At 40.1% G+C, this 18,033-nt stretch overlaps 1 pseudogene; it reads left to right on the forward strand.

The window, feature by feature from the left end:
- Positions 1 to 16,710: 16,710 nt before the first annotated feature.
- LOC118531706 (large ribosomal subunit protein uL23 pseudogene) lies at positions 16,711 to 17,248 on the forward strand (annotated as a pseudogene).
- The last annotated feature ends 785 nt before the right edge of the window (positions 17,249 to 18,033 follow it).

An 18,033-nucleotide genomic window follows, 5' to 3' on the forward strand; every position in this document is an offset into this window, starting at 1 on the left:
TTCAGGTGTAGAATTTAGTAATTCAACACTTATATACAACACCCAATGCTCATCACAAGTGCCCTCCTTAATCCCCATCACCTATTTAACCCCCCCACCCACCCAGTCACACCTACCTCCCCTCTGATAACCATCAGTTCTTGGCACCCTCATTTTAGCCCCAAATTCTTTGAAACCAATCTTGTGAATCATAACAGGAAAGTCTGGTCCGACTGGTCCTATTAGTGGAAGAGTGACTGGAAACCAAAGTTGCCCATTGCTACCCAGTATGGCCCTACAGCATGCAGCAGGAGGATTGTGTCTCCCTGCCAATATCTACGGACAGATGAGGGCAAAGGAGGGCTGAGGCATAATTAAGGATATGTGAACAAGTTCACAAAACCTAGCTGTACCAACCTCTTGAGGTCTTTTTCATTTTGGATTTGTAGGAAGCCTCTTTTCCCTCTAAGGTAGATTCTCTTGAAGCTAAATCCCCATGTGGTTCTCTCTACTAATCAGGAAAATGAAGGAGAACTCATTTTCTCAGAACCATGTGAGCCCTTAGGTGCTTAACAGAAATATCAGCTATAACCAGAGATTCCCTTAAATAGAAGTAAGGCTTGCAAACTGGAGAATTTGCCCCAACCTCTTTCTTGATTGACTTTTCTTGTCCCCAGCATGAGGGAATGTGGACCCTGGGAGAAAAAGATGGAATAAACACAAGGCACCAGACTTCCTTTTCCAATGTGATTTTCTGCTGAAACAGAAATGTCCTACCTATCAGTCCCTTCCATCATGCCTGGCTTCCTCCATCCTCCTTTCCCCTTGGGATTTCAAAAGGATATTAGGTCAGAGAAGAACCATCTACCAGTGCATAATGGAACTTCTTCATCTCTGGGTCAATCTCTGTGACCATTGGCATCTCAGTTTTCCTCTTCAGCAGCTCCAGCCAGAAACATTGAGAAACTTGGGGACTGCTGCTCACCTTCACCACGCATTTAGGATCATTATAGTGGAGCAACATAAGTTGTTTGTTGAATCCCTCTTTTTTAAGCTTCGCTTCTTCTGCTTTTCTGTTCAAAAGAAAAAAATTAAATGGGTGCCTGGGTGGCTCAGTTGGCTGAGTGCCCAACTCTTGATTTCAGCTCAAGTCAGGATCTCAGGGTCCTGAGATCGAGCCCTGTGGCCGGCGCCATGCTCAGCAGGGTGTCTGCTTCTCTTTCTCTCTCCCCTCCACCTCTCCCCCAGCTCACGCTCTCTCTCTCTAAAATAAATAAATAAATCTTAAAAAAACAAGCAAAAGAAAAAATGCAAGAACTCGCTATTTCTTGATCTTATCAAGGGCTAGAGGGTGGGTAATGGCTGTTCCAGCTTCTGTGATTTTATCGCTAATCTAGTAGGCTTCCTTAGATCTGGACAGCTGGATTTGGAAATCCTTAGCCAAATGTTTATTGAGTGCCTACCATTTTTAAACAGTTATTGAGCACCTGCTGTGTGTGAAGCATTGTACTAGAGGCTGCAGCAAATGCAGGACTAGTAAGTAGCACCTGTCCCCACAGGAGTGGCATGATGCAGCACAGGACTGGGTAAGAATTGAGGGGAACACTGGTGCTACCTCTTGGGACTGTAAAAAGTACACAACATACTAAACTCCTCTGAGTCTTGTTTGTTTTTTTTTTTTTTCCATCTGTAAAATGGGGATAACAATACCTCACAGAAATGTAGGGAATCTCTGGTTAATTAATGCACACAGACCTCTAGGCACAGACCCCAGTATTTAGCATGCCTTCTAAATATACTAGGTGTTTTTGTTACAATTTGTGAGGAACATACACATACATGTTCATTAATAATAAGGTGGTAGAGGGAAAGGGAAGGTGAATATGAAACTACCTATGCTCCACATTTCAGACAGAGACCAGACCCTGAAATTAAGGTAGCCCCCTTGGAACATTCATTGAACCATTCATAAATATTCACTAGGTATCTTCCACAGGCAAAATTCATACATTCCGAAGAGATAGGTGCTATTTATCACCATTCTAAAGAGTGTCTGAGTTTTTTATGTACATGGTAAAGCCAGGCTGCAATGCCATGCATATCAACTCCAAACTCTCTACTCTCTTCACTTCATGAGACTTCTCCCCATATTCCTAGTGTCAGGCGTTACAGGAGCTGTGGGCATAGGATAAAATGCAGACTCACCAGGGATCTGTATCTGAGGGTCAGCCAATGAAGCCAACCTTCCTACTTCTTGCCCAGCTTCCTGCCCCCAACACACACGCACACACAGGTATGCAAACACATATATACTCACATGCTCATACAAACACACACATGGAGACACACACGTGCACATACACTCATGTACCCAAGCATGCCAAGTAGGAGCTGTTGGCAACATGGCATTAGAACAGGGCTCCAGAATCAGGCTGGGAAAGCAGAGGTCATATACTAAAGACATTCTTGGCTGTCTTGGAGTCCAACACCACCTGTTTAACATCCACATGAACTGGCTGGCTTTGCCTCTCCTCCATGGTCCCAGCTACTAAAGGTGGGCTGCAGGGCTTCTGGGTTCTTAAGACAGAATGTGGGGATGGAATTGGGCAGATCCATGACCAACACTTGAGAATAATCAGAAATGTCAGGACTCTAACTAGGGGAAGTGGGAGCTACCTTCTCAGAGAAGAGTTAGCAGTTTGGGCATTTCCAACATGGGTATAGAGTAAAACACAAAACACATAAACAAACAAACCTCAGAAACAGCATAAAAGAATATCTAAGGCTGCCCTCAGCAAGTCTCTTCAGATTCAGAGCACATTCAAACAGGAATCCTCAATGGTTTTCATTCTAAGGTGCACTTGAAAATTCCTAAAATTGAGCTGGCATATCTCAATAAGGGTCTTGGAGTGTTTGGAAGAATTGGTCCTTGTGTGTGTGTGTGTGTGTACACACACATGTGCATTTATTGGTTGAGTGTGGGATTTGGGATATGAGAAAAGCTATGCTCAAAGGAAACTTTTTAAAGGATTAAAAATAAGTAATTGGATGGGGCACCTGGCTGGCTCAATCAGTGGAGCATGTGACTCTTGATCTCAGGGTCATGAGTTCAAGTCCCATCATGGGCATAGAGTTTACTTAAAAAAAATAAGTAATTGGACAAAACTGGAGGTATCACAATTCCAGATTACAAGGTATATTACAAAATACCTTGACCCTTTTCACAGAGCTGGAACAAATAATCCTAAAATCTGTATGGAACCAAAAAAGACCCCGAATAGACAGAGAAATGTTGAAAAAGAAAACCAAAGCTGGTGGCATCACAATGCCGGACCTCAAGCTCTATTACAAAGCTGTAATCATCAAAACAGTATGGTACTAGCACAAAAACAGACATATAGATCAATGGAACAGAATAGAGAGCCCAGAAATGGACCCTCAACTCTATGATCAACTGATCTTTAACAAAGCAGGAAAGAATATCCAATGGAAAAAGGCAGGCTCTTTAACAAATGTTGCTGGGAAAATGGGACAGCCACATGCAGAAGAATGAAACTGGACCATTTTCTTACACCACACACAAAAATAGACTCAAAATGGTTGAAATACCTAACTGTGAGACAGGAATCCATCAAAATCCTAGAGGAGAACATAGGCAGCAATCTCTTCAACCTTGGCTGTAGCAACTTCTTGCTAGACACGTCTCCAAAGGCAAGGGAAACAAAAGCAAAAATGAACTATTGGGACTTCATCAAGCTAAAAAGCTCTGCACAGCAAAGGAAATTGTCAACAAAACTAAAAGGCAACCTACGGAATGGGAGAAGATGTTTGCAAATGACATATCAGATAAAGGGCTGGTATCCAAGATCTATAAAGAACTTATCAGACTCAACACCCAAAAAACAAATAATCCAGTCAAGAAATGGGCAGGAGACAGGAACAGATATTTCTCCAAAGAAGACATCCAGATGGCCAACAGACAAGATGAAAAGATGCTCAACATCACTTGGCATCAGGGAAATACAAATCAAAACCACAATGAGACACCACCTCACACCTGTCAGAATGACTAAAATTAACAAGTCAGGAAACAACAAATGTTAGATGTGAAGAAAGGGAAACCCTCTTACACTGCTGGTGGGAATGCAAGCTGGTACAGCCACTCTGGAAAACAGTATGGAGGTTCCTCAAGAAGTTAAAAATAGAGCTACCCTACAACCCAGCAATTGCACTACTGGGTATTTACCCCAAAGATACAAATATAATGATCCAAAGGGGCACCTGCACCCAAATGTTTATAGCAGCAATGTCCACAATAGCCAAACTATGGAAAGAGCTGAGATGTCCATCAAAAGATAAATGGATAAAGAAGATGTGATATATATATCACAAACTGGTGCATTTACTGTGGAAAACAGTATGGAGGTTCCTCGAAAAATTAAAACTAGAGGGCACCTGGGTGGCTCAGTTGGTTGAGTGACTGCCTTTAGCTCAGGTCATGATCCTGGAGTCCCAGGATCGAGTCCTGCATCGGGCTCCCTGCTCGGCAGGGAGTCTGCTTCTCCCTCTGACCTTCCCTCCTCTCCTGCTCTCTCTCTCATTCTCTCTTTCTCAAATAAATAAAATAAAATCTTAAAAAAAAATTAAAACTAGAATCACCCTATAATCCAGGAACCGAACTACTGGGTATTTACCCAAAAAATAAAAAAACACTAATTCAAAGAAATACATGCACCCCTATGTTTATTGCAGCATTATCTACAATAGCCAAATTATGGAAGCAGCCCAAGTGTCCAATGACAGATGAATGGATAAAGAATATGTGGTATATACACAATGGAATATTATTCAGCCATAAAAAAAGAATGAAATCTGTTCTGTAACAACATGGATAGAGCTAGAGAGAATAATGCTAAGCAAAATAAATCAGTCAGAGAGACAGATGCCATATGATTTCATTCATATGTGGAATTTAAGAAACAAAACAAATGATCAAAGGGAAAAAAGAGAGAGAGAGAGAAACCAAAAAACAGACTCTTAACTATAAAGAACAAACTGACAGTTACCAGATGGGAGATGGGTGGGGGGGATGAGTGAAATAGGGGATGGGAGGATTAAAGAGTACACTTTTGATGATGAAAAAAAAGTAACTGAAAAATAATATAGCTGATTAATGAAAGGAGGGAGAGGTATAAGAGCCACACCGCTGTTGGCATGGGAATGCTGGGGATGGGAGTCCCTAACAATCAGCAAGGGTCACTGGCCCCTCTCAGAGAAGCAGGAGGGGGGCACTTCTCAGCAAGTCCTGTGGGGAAGGAACCAGAGTCAGGAGGGTGGGCAAGGCCCAGCTCTGCCACGCAAAAATGGAAATGCTTGATCAAAACAACTGGTTTCTTTTGCCGTTTGTTTCTTCTTTTGTTTTCCTCCTCCTTCCTTTCTTTGTCACATTCTCGTGAAAATGTATCCCACTGTCAAAAGTGGGCTGAATTTTTGAACAATGTGACAAAAAAAAAAGGAGCACTTATAAATTGCCACTCTTCCCCACACCAGAACACATACATGCCACTCCATTTATTAGCATCAAAGCCTAACAACACACATTTATAGACCAGTTGGAAACCTGAGTCTGACGACCATTCACCAGGCCCATATCTTGGCCCTTTCATTCAATGCCTAGACATGATGCTATTTTTCTGTGACTCTCTACAAATGGACCTTTTGGATTATTCTTAAGAAAGGTAAGTATACCTCTAAAGTATAATCATTGGGAGGGGGGGAAAAAAAGGCATGCTCCCCCTCCTTACCTGCAGGGCCCAAAATCAAGATAGAAAAGCTGTAGTGCAAAAAACCCCAATGCAAAATCTCCTACCTTATATGAATGCCACATTACTCAAATACTCAGAGTGGGCAACTATAATTCAGGGAAGTTCCTCATAACTCCTTTAAAAGTAGTGAGTGCTTCCCTTTCTAACCCCTTTAACAAGTCCCGAGACAGAGCCTTGGTCATCGTGTAGACTAACCAGCCTCTCTGCCGACAAAAGGCTGCCCTTCTCTGCCTTCTCTCAAGAAACCGGCAGTGGCCGTGGTTTTGCTGTCTTCTTGCCCAAGGACCAGAAGTTGACCTCTGGATTCTCCAGCAGGTGATAATTATCACCAAATTGGTTCGTTCAACAAAAGAGCCCTAATACTTGCATAAAAGGTTTCTTGAAGTTTTGGGTGACTGGTCATTCCCAGGAAAAGTCATTGTTGGGGCTTACAAAAGAATCCTTCTCTAAGTCAGAAGTTATCCAATTATCCCAGCCCTCTGGCATCTGGACCACTTTAAGAGAGAGGCTGGAATAGAAAGGGAACTACATCTCAAATCATCTCAAATCAAAACTGCCCAAGAATCTAAGCTAAATTCAATATAGTGGGGGCATTCACTAAATGTAAGAACTGAAGGATGCTTGGACAATATCTAATTCCATTTTACAGATGAGGAAGCCAAAGTACAGAAAATGGAATTGATAAATGCTAAATAATAGTTACTGTTTATCAAGCATTCACTATATTCTACAGATTGTGCTAAGTTATTTAACTGCATGATTTCATTTAATGCTTTCACTAACCCTATGAGGTACATTCTAGTAGGATCCCCATTTTATATGAGGAAAGTAAGGCTTTGAGAAGCAGAATAAGTACCCCAAACTACACGGCTGGCAAATGGGAGCACGAGACTTGTGTGAACTCCAAAGCTTGAGCTCTGCACCTTTATAGACATTGCCTCTTATACCTCAGGTCACACAACTGAGAAATGGCAGGGACAGGGTTGGGATCAAGCCTGGGATTCCCAGGTTAATGCTTTTGTACCACCATGTCCTAATAGTAAATATGAATAAAATCAGAAGACTAGACCCTCACCAGTTACAGCCCAGAGACCTGATTCAGGCACAGTCAAAAGGTCTAGGTAAACCCAGTGTAGAGGATGTGCCCTGCTGTAAGGAGTGCCTTGGGATCGATCTGGTCTGGGATGGGAGGGTTCACTATGTTTGTCAGACTAGACTTCCTGTGATAAGAAAAGAGAGTCTATTCAGTGTGCACCTGCCAATGGAGTTAGAGAAACTCTAGATACTAAATTTACCAATATATTAACTTCTCTAATTTCCCTGGGTCTGACTTGATATTAAACTTCTATAATCTGTGTTGAGCAAATGTGATAGAAATTTGGTAGGGTACAAAAGCCAATAGTTCTGATTTGCCTAAAATTGCATTTCATCCAGCAAGCATTTTTTTCAATCTACATGCTATCTCTCCCCTGGGAACCAAGGGATGTTAAGGTTTGGCTGATTTTCTTGCAGAGATGCTTTGTAATGCACACATTGTAAAATTACATCTGTTCTTTTTATTTATTTTTAAAGATTTTATTTATTTATTTGGCAGAGAGAGAGTACAAGTAGGCAGAGGGGTAGACAGAGGGAGAGGGAGAAGCAGGCTCCCTGCTGAGCAGGGAGCCTGACGTGGAGCTTGATGCCAGGACCCTGGATCATGACCTGAGCCGAAGGCAGACGCTTAATGGCTGAGCCACCCAGGCGCCTTTTTCTTTTTAAAGCTTGGATTCTGTATATGATAAATCCCTTGTGAATGAATTCTACCAACTTTAGCAATTCTCTGTTCTTTTTAAAGCTTGGATTCTGTATATGATAAATCCCTTGTGAATGAATTCTACCAACTTTAGCAATTCTCACTGTTAAAAAACCACCCCCTTGACATAGTTTATTACTATGGGTCATGTATAACAGCATCGTACTCATCCTTGGTGCTATGTGCCAGCTAAATTCACCTCCTCCATCTACTCTGCCAAGCCATCTCTTCTTGGTTCTAACCCTACTTGTTTCAAGAAACCACTTCTGAAGGTACTGGGTTATTATTAAAAAATGCTTTTTGCTTGCTTAGTGCTTTAGTGTCTACAAAGCACGTTTATATATACTGAGTCACAAGAACCTGCTGTGGTAAGCAGAAGACATGTTATTACCCCTAAATGACTAAAGGAGCAGAGGTTCGGGGAGTTCAAGTGACTTACACAAGATCCTACGCCATTGACTAATGAACCTAGATGTTCTCACTCTAAGTTTTTTTCTTTCAATTTTTGCTTTCTTGATTTTTTAGAGCAGTTTTAGGTTCACAACAAAATTGAGTGGCAAGTACAGAGAGTTCTCATAGACTCCCTTCAAGGTTTTTGGTTTTTTTTTTTCCATTAAAATACACTGCCTGCTCCATATCACTTGAGGTCTTTTTAAACTTGAAAAACTAATTCTAAGTTTACCCAGAAGAATAAATTGGTGAAATTGTTTAAGCTGTTTTTGATGTAGAAAGAGTAACCAGAGGAGGTTTGCTGTACCAGATATTATTAAGATGTGACAGCTAACATTTATTGAATGCCTAATTGTGCTGGGAAGCTTTACAACTACCCTAAAAGGTGGTTACTATGATTACCCTCATTTTACAGATGAGGAAAATAAGGCAAAGGGAAATTAAGTGACTTTCCCAAGATCACATGCGTGGATGGAGCTGGTGATTGTAGACCAGTCAATTTGGTTGGCTTCAAGCCCTCTTTCCTAACACTCTACTTGTGTCTCTCATATTATATAATCTGAATTATTGAAATAGATGAAAACTCAACTAGGCAGACCAATGAAATAGAATAGATAGCTCAGAAGCAGACTTTAATGTATATAAGACTGAATATATGATTAAATTGAGAACTCAAATCAGTGGATAACATAGAATATGTTCAATGCATGGCTCCAGAGTGATTATAGAGCATAGGCTTTGGTATCCGACAAACCTGCGAGTATATAGCTCTAGCTTTCTGACCTTGGCATAGAAGCAGTGACTTACTCATGGAGGCATGTAAATTGCTTCGTGTAGTACCTTGAACAAAACAAGCACTCAATAAACGTTAGTTATTATAATTAGCACTCAATAAATACTAGCTATCATTATTATTGGCATGGGAGAAATAAAGCAAGAATCTTCATACCACACACAACAAAATTTCCAACTAAATGGAGAAAAATGAAATTAAAAATAGAGTAGGTTTATCTAATTTTAGCATGAGGAAAGATTTTTCCAGGCATAAAAACAAGGGAGAGAGATCTTAAAACAAAACATTGATAATTGTACAATAATAAAAGTTAATTTAAACACTATGTGTAGGGTTTTTTGGGGGTTTTTTTGTTTCTGGTTTTTTGGGTTTTTTTGTTTTTGTTTTTTGTTTTTTTGAGGGAGAGAGAGCGCGAGAGAGCACGCAGGAGTGGGGAGAGGCAGAGGGAGAGAGAATTTTAAGCAGGCTCTATGCCCAGTACAGAGCTCGATGTGGGGCTTGATCTCATGACCCTGAGTTCATGACCTGAGCCAAAATCAAGAGTGGGATGCTCAGCCGACGGAGCCACTCAGGTGCCCCTAAGCATTATAATATGATGTGAGTTTAGATACTAAATTTACCAATATACTAAATTTACTAAATTAAATTTAAAAATTCCTGGTGATTCATCCAGTAAAGAGTGATTTCTAGTGAAAATAAGTATAAAATTTTAAATACTAATTTCAATTTTTAAAAAATTTCACTAGAAATTATTCTTTGTTGATTAGATCACCAGGACTTCTCAGCACAAGATCTAACATCTTAACGAAGGCCTGGGCTCTGGGCTTGTTCTGCCTTTCCCAGTCTTTAAAGGCCTTAAAGAGAGAGACATGATTAAAGAGACCAAGTCAGATGATTGCAGGCCCTTCTTTCCCAGTTCTTGCACAAGCTGCTCAATTCTCATCCAGAGCAGGAAAGGCCAGGATTTTAGAAAAAGCTAATAAAGAATTTCACATTACATTGTAAGATCTCTCTTAACAATTTAGATTTATCAACAGTATTAAAATGTATTTGCTTCTGAGCATTTCTCATTTTACAATTTACTTGTTTTGTGTGTATGTAATTTTGTTTTATTTTATGTATTTTTTAAAGTTTATTATTATTATTTTTTAAAATAATCTCTACACCCAACATGGGGCTCGAACCCATGACCCCGAGTTCAAGAGTCACACACTCTTCTGAATGAGCCAGCCAGGTGCCCCTGTGTGTATGCAATTTTAAATACTTTTTTTTTTTAAGATTTTATTTATTTATGAGAGAGAGAGCAAGAGCACCAGAAGGGGAAGGGACAGAGGGAGAGGGAGAAAGAGGCTCCCCACTGAGCAGGGAGCCTGACATAGGGCTCCATCCCAGGACCCTGGGATCATGACCTGAGCTGAAAGCAGACACAACCACTTAACCGACTGAGCCACGCAGGTGCCCCTTAAATAAGTATTTTAGATATTAAGTATCTATCACATTTGAAAGGCACTCCACAAAGCAATAAGTGGTTATTTTCACACCAAAGTCCAGGTGGAAAAGTGGAGTGAAAACAAAGCATGGTTGAAAGTGGGTGCTTCTGGGTTTCACCCCGCTCTGCCTTTTTCTAGCTATATGACTCGCAACAAATTGCCACACTTGGTGGCACATTTATTTCCTTATCTGTAAAATGGCGATGATAATCGCCTTTCTCTCGGGGTTTTGTTCTAAGTAGTATAGATAACAAATGTAAAGCATCAGCTGCACTGTCTGGCCACAGAGTAGATATTTCGTCAATGCTTGCTCTGGTTCTTATCACTTCCTAATTGTTTGATTTGTCCTCCTTGATTTCTGGTTAACTTGCCGAGATGGTTAGTTTCCCATTTTAGGTGACAAGTGTCTTGAACACAGGGACTAGTCTCATATTTCCTTCGAACAGTGCTTTCCCTACTGCTGGTGCTTCTTGCCCTGACTTCCTTTCTTTCTCTCCCTCTTCTTCACTGTTTCCACACCGGGTCTTGTACTGGTCACCTGACAAGGCTGACTGACTGATAAAGTTGCGTACTGCAGGGTGACTTATTTCCATGAGTTACTAGGAAAAGAAGGGTTTGTGTGTGCCTGTGTATATGTATTTTTTTCATATTACAGATATAAGGCAAAGTGATAGAGTGACTTGCCCAGGGTCCCACAGGCTCTGCATCTCTTCTTGCCTATCTAATCATAGGCCTATCATCATAGGCCTCATAAAATGCCTATCGTCATAGGACTCATAAAAATACATGATTCTAAAGATTGCAGGGGCGCCTGGGTGTCTCAGTTGGTTAAGCATCCAACTCTTGGTTTCGGCTCAGGTTGTGAGATCTGGCCCTGAGTGGGCTCCAGGCTCAGCAGGCAGTCTGCTTGGGATTCTCTCCCTCTCCCTCTCCCCTTCCCCCTGGGTGCATGTGTGTGCTTTCTCTCTCTTATTCTATCTCTAAAATAAACAAATAAATCTTTAAAAAATAAAGATTGCAGAGGGCTCCCTACATTTGAATGGTGGCTTCTTGTAGTCTCTTCACAGCAGTACTGAGGATTGTCTTCCATTTCAGAATTTCCAATTTTGAGTGAGGATGTTGAAAGATCCAACCTTGAAACAAAAACACACATACTAACTCAAAAGGGATATTTAAAAATTTACCCCAAGTCAGTACTCACTATATAAATCCTGCTCAGCCATCAGTCTACCCAGGACTACTTGAAAAAGGAACCAAAATCCAGGGGTGCCTGGGTGGCTCAGTCGGTTTCGGCTCAGGTCATGATCTCAGGGTCGTGGGGTCAAGCCCTAGGTCCAGCTCCACACTCAGTGGGGAATCTGCTTGAGATTCTCTCTCTCCCTCTCCTCTCCCTCTGCCCCTCATCCCCTGCCTCATGCTCTAGAATGCAGTCACTCTCTTTCTCAAATAAATAAAATAAAACCCTAAAAAAAAAAAAAAGAAAAAAGAACCAAAATCCATTCATATTAAAGTATAAGTAATTACTTTAAGAATTACCTCTCCTCAGGAGATTTGCACTAAAATGGCATCAAAGCTTTAACCCCAAGGAATTAAATCCCTGTGATGACTTCTGAAGTATTAGAATCCCTACACACCCTATGAACCTACAAATCAGATTCTTCAGCAACCCCCAGTCTCAAGATCCCATCTCTCAAGAGAGAACATTTTACCGGTAATCAGTTGACTTGGGATCTGTTCCTGAGTCTCCTTCATGGACACTGGAGGAAAAGAAGCACTTTCTTTTTAGGCATGGGGCATGTGAATCTAGGGCTGGCAGGGACTATATCCTTCACTGTGTAAAGCAAGCCTAACTGTAGAATTCAGCCAAGCAGAGATGGACAGAGAAGAGTCTCTGCAAGTGTTGAGTCCCACATCCTGCCTTGGACCTTTGCTTCTGCAGTTCTTCCTTTAATCTTGTGAGATCTCCCCAGTACACTAGCAAAGAATTCTCTTGTTGCTTAAGCTAGTGTGAATTGTGCTCTTGTCACCTACAACTTAGATTCCTGATTAACATAGTCACATTCAGGTTCATCATCACGGGATCATGAGAACCATCCTAACTCTAGATTAGAAGGATTGAACAAACTCCATCCCAGTTTCCTTAGGGTTGGATAATATAATCCCAGCTTCTCACTTTGGAATTTCAATCCTGCCCCTTAATGACTAAGGCCTTGCTCCTTGCTCACAGACTATTTGCTTGCCATTTCAATTGCCTGCCGAGAGATTTCCTGTCACTGACTTTACCCACCTATTTGCATTCCTTGACATTTTCATGATGAACCCTCTGGATACCTTATGATTTACTTCATTCCTATTTGCTGTTTTGCCATACTTACTGGGCTTGTTCTTAGCATATGCATATTTCCTCAATATCTATCCCACTCCAGTAAGACAGTTCCAGTCATAAATTTTGATTCCTTAATACATCAGATTCAGAAACATATGTAGGGCATGGGGAGGTGTGGGAGGGACACCTGACTCCTAAAAGCACATTCTCTAAAAGCAGAAACTTTCAAAGTTCTTAGGTTATGGTGAAAGTTCTTTAAGTTCTTAGGTTATGATGAAAAGGTTATGAAAAGCAAATCTATGAGACCCAGGGCAACCAGCCCCAACTCCTACTCACTCCCTGAGCCACACAGAAGTTGGCTATATTGTCTGTATTTCAAGGGATGACAAGGTTCCCTTTTCCCAAGAACCCATATCCTATCCTTTTTACAACCTCATTCAGGGATAGACTGTATTCTTTCTAGATTTGTGTAACCATAATCTTCCTTGAGAAGTCTCCTTTATAATATTTAAACAATTTAAGAACAAATCTTCGTCTTTTAACACAGAAGCTTTGGTTTCTAGTCCAGGTTGGTATGTTTTTGTGATGGAAGGCCCTGGGTGCTCTTCTGGGGGGGGGGACAGGTAAGTCATTGTTACCAAAGTTGGTTTCTCAGAACCATGAAGAAAAATCTCCCAGGGCACAAGAGTGGAGAAATCAAGGAAGACTGGTTTAGAGGGGATGCATTTGAAAATTTTGACCTGGAATCCAGGAACTTAAAAGCCTGGCTTTGATTGAGGTTATACTAAGAGGATGACTAGGAGAAAGTTTCCAAATTCAGGGAATGCAAGTGATTCTCACTCTGGTTGCTCATCAGAGTTGACCCTAATTTGGGTGGGTAAAGGGATCTTACCATTTTCTAAACAGATCTGGGATAACAGTGAGAAGTGGATGACAACAGGTAAATTGCTATCCTGGGTTATGTGGGAATATTGGTTTTGGTTGACATGAGCTAGGAAAAAAGGAAGGAGAAGGAAGATGAGGGGGGAGGGGGAAAGAGAAGAGAAAGTGAGTATTTTGCTAGATCATCATCAACACAAAAATCAGTTGTCAACATTTTAATATTCTTACCAGGGCATTAGCAAAATTTTCCATAAAACCCCATAATGACCCATGAAATATGTTAATTTGCTCTGGAAATAAAACAGCTGTTTAAATTGAAAATTCATTCCTCTGTATATCAAGATTGTATTAATGCTTTTGTTCTAAGAACAATAACCACGACTAATATTTATTGAGCACTTACTATATGCCAGCCACTATGCTAAGCACGTTACATGCATTATATAATTTATTTCTCTCAACAAAGTTATACCATTAATCATTCTCATTTTACAGGTGAGGAATTCAAATAGGTCTAGAATAAGACCTAGAAAATTTGCTAGGACTTGTTCTAACAAGTTCCTGGTGATGTTGATGCACTGGTTCAGGGACGACACTTTGAGAACCGCTGCTACAGAGCCTTTCAGTCTCTTGATTAACAGCAATCACTTGTTCTTAAAATTAAAAATTGTATTGCTAGAATTATCTTGTTAAAGCAAATGTATTGGGCTTCATGAACCATCAGGAGCCTATAATAATACCTCTATACTGAAGGGTTACTCTGAGGATCATATGAGAGAATGGAGATAATAATAATAATAATAATAATAATAATATAACAAGCACATAACTAGTGTCTACCACTGGGTGATGAATGGAAGTGCTGAATCACTATATTGTACACCTGAAACTAATATGACACTGTACCTTACTTGGAATTTAAATAAAAACTTAAAAAAATAAGTAGTTTCTACTATACTTAGATACTTTACCAAGTGCTTTAGTGTTAACTTATTTAATATTCAGAACCACCGTGGAAGGAGGTACAATTTGCAGTACCATGTCACAGATAATGAAACTGAGGCAAAGAGGGGTTATAAAATTCAAAGTTATACAAATAGTAAGTGCAATAGCCAGGATTTGGATCCAGGAATCCTAAGAGCAAAGGCTTAATCACTACAGTAGATTACTTCTCTATCTCAGAGGGGTCTTGTAGAGATAGCTGCCACTACTATTTTTTCTCATTGTCAAAATCATTATCACTATTATGATAGCAGAATGGATAAAGTAGCAGAAAGGATACTATACTGGGAGTTAAAAGACCAGGGCTGGGGTCATGGCTCTATCAGAAACTGTATGACTTTGGGCAAGTTACTTGACCCTTTGGCATCTCAGTTTTCTCCTTAGCAAAACAGAAATCCTATTAACTACCCCACAGGGATATCTGGACAATTAAATTAGATAATGGCTAGAAAGATCCCTATGATCTGTAAAATATTATAAACTAATATGATTTTAATATTTAAAATATCAGTTCTTTTGCTACATTGAATCTTGCTTGTATATATTCAACACAATAGGAGCCAAAGTGAGAAATTTTAAAGTTCTGAAAATAAAGCTACAATCTGGGGATAAAAGTGGGATCTACCAGTACTCTCCAAAATGTAGCGCTAAGCTCTGCTGAGGTTCCTCATCCTTTTTTAATTACATGTCTGTGCCAGTCACCCATATTTCCCTATCAAGTTTTCTGAAATTATTATCAGCAAAAAAGTCAGACCCCTGAGGCTTTATTATTATTCTTAACATTCTTGCGTTTGGTACTTGCAAATGTCCCCCCCCCCCCCACCTTTTTTTTGTTGTTGTTGCATTGTGGTAAAATATACATAACACAAAATTTACCACTTAACCATTAAAATATATTTTTTAAAGATTTTATTTATTTATTTGAGAGAGAGAGAGACAGATAGTGACAGAGATAGTGAGAGAGAGCACAGGCAGGGAGGAGAGGGAGAAGCAGGCTTCCCTACTGAGCAGGGAGCCTGATGCGAGTTTCGATCCCAGGACCCTGGGATCATGACCTGAACTGAAGGCAGAACACTTAACGACTGAGCCACCCAGGCACCCCTAAAATATTTTTATTGTGGTTAAATTTGCATAACATTTTATGTTATGCCAATATGTTTTATTGTGGTTAAATTTGCAAACATAAAAATTTACCATTTTAACCATTTTTAAGTGTATAGTTTTGTAGCATTAAGTTCATTTGCATTGTTGTGCAACCATCACTACCATCCATCTTCAGAAATTTTTCTTCTTCCTGAACTGAAACTCTGTACCCATTTAGCAGTAACTCCCTATCCTTCCCTCCCCCCAGCCCCTTGCAACCACCATTCTACCTTCTGTCTCTATGAATTTGGTTACCTTAAGTACCTCATATAAGTTTCACTTAGCATGTCTTCCAGTTTCATCCACCTTATAACCTGTATCAGAATGTCATTCCTTTTTAAGGCTGAATAATATTCCATTGTATGTACATACCATAATTTGTTTATCCATACACTTGTCCATTGACATTTGGGTTGTTTCCACCTTTTGGCTATTGTGAATAATGATGCTATGAATATTGGTATACAAACATCTGTTTGAGTCCCTGCTTCCAATCACCTCCAGTTGAAGAAATTTCATCTAGCTCTCAAATTATTTTTAAAAACAGTTTTTCAAATACAGTGTCTGACACAAAATTAAAATAATCATATTCACAGGGAGTCAAGAGAACATGAATGAGAACCAGCAGAAACAAAAGGAGAACCTAGAAATAAAGTCACATAAATATGCCCATCTGATTTTTGAGAAAGATGCAAAAGCAATTCAGTGGCAGAAAGAGCATTTTTTGACAAGTGCTGCTGAAGCAACTGGATATCCATAGGCCAAAAAAATGAACCTCAACCTAGGTCTCACATCTTAACACAAAACGTACCCCAAATGGGTCATGGACTTAAATATAATATGTAAAACTATAAATCTTCTAGAAAAAAAAATAGGAGAAAACCTTCAGGATTTAGGTGTAGGCAGTGAATTCTTAGACTTGATACCAAAAGCACTATCTATAAAAAACTTTTGATAAATTGGACTGCATCAAAATGTAAAACTTTTTCTCTGCAAAAGACCCTATTAAAAGATGAAAAGAGAAGATGGCGTCGAAAGCTAAGAAGGAAGCCCCTGCCCCTCCCAAAGCCGAAGCCAAAGCAAAGGCTTTGAAGGCGAAGAAAGCGGTGCTGAAAGTCGTCCACAGTCACAAAAAAAGCAGATCCGCACGTCACCTACATTCTGACGACCCAAGACACTGTGTCTGTGGAGGCAGCCCAAATATCCTCGAAAGAGCGCCCCCAGGAGAAACAAGCTTGATCACTATGCCATCATCAAGTTCCCCCTGACTACTGAGTCAGCCGTGAAGAAAATAGAAGACAGCAACACACTTGTGTTCATTGTGGATGTCAAGGCCAATAAGCACCAGATCAGACAGGCTGTGAAGAAGCTCTACGACATTGACGTGGCCAAGGTCAACACCTTGATCAGGCCTGATGGAGAGAAGAAGGCATATGTTCCACTGGCTCCTGACTATGATGCTTTGGATGTTGCCAACAAAATTGGAATCATCTAAACTGAGTCCAGCTGGCTAAATCTAAATATAAATTTTTTCACCAAAAAAAAAAAAAAAAAAGATGAAAAGACACTGGGAGAAAATATTTACAAAGTACATATACAACAAAGGATGATTATCTAGAATATATAAAGAACTCTCAAAAGTCAGCAATGCAAAAAGCAAATAATCCAATTAGAAAATGAGCAAAGACGTGGAACACATTTCACTGAAGAGGATATACAGATGGCAAATATTCAATATCATTAGCCATTAGAGAAATGCAAATTAGGGGTGTCTAGCTGGCTCAGTCAGTGGAGCATGAGACTCTGGATGTCAGAGTTGTGAGTTCAAGCCCCATGTTGGGTGTAGAGATTGCTTGAAAATAAAATCTTAAAAGAAAAAAAAAGGAATGCAAATGAAAACTACAAGGAGATACCACTACATGTCTACAAGAATGACTAAAATAAAAAATGGTAATAATATCCAAATACTGGTGAGAATATGGAGAAATGATATCACTCACACATTGCTGATGGGAATGTAAAACAAGATAGCCTCTTTGGAAAACAGTTTGAAAGTTTCATATAAAAGTAAACATGCCATTGCCACATAGCCCAGTAATTGTACTTTTGGGCATTTATCAAAGACAAATCAAAACTTATATTTAGGGCGCCTGGGTGGCTCAGTTGGTTAAGCGACTGCCTTCGGCTCAGGTCATGATCCTGGAGTCCCGGGATCGAGTCCCACATCAGGCTCCCTGCTCAGCAGGGAGTCTGCTTCTCCCTCTGACCCTCCCCCCTCTCATGCTCTCTGTCTCTCATTCTCTCTCTCGCAAATAAATAGAATCTTAAAAAAAAAAAATTAAAAAAAA

This window comes from Halichoerus grypus, chromosome 6, assembly GCF_964656455.1.
Source record: "Halichoerus grypus chromosome 6, mHalGry1.hap1.1, whole genome shotgun sequence".
Classification (NCBI taxonomy): Eukaryota; Metazoa; Chordata; class Mammalia; order Carnivora; family Phocidae; genus Halichoerus; species Halichoerus grypus.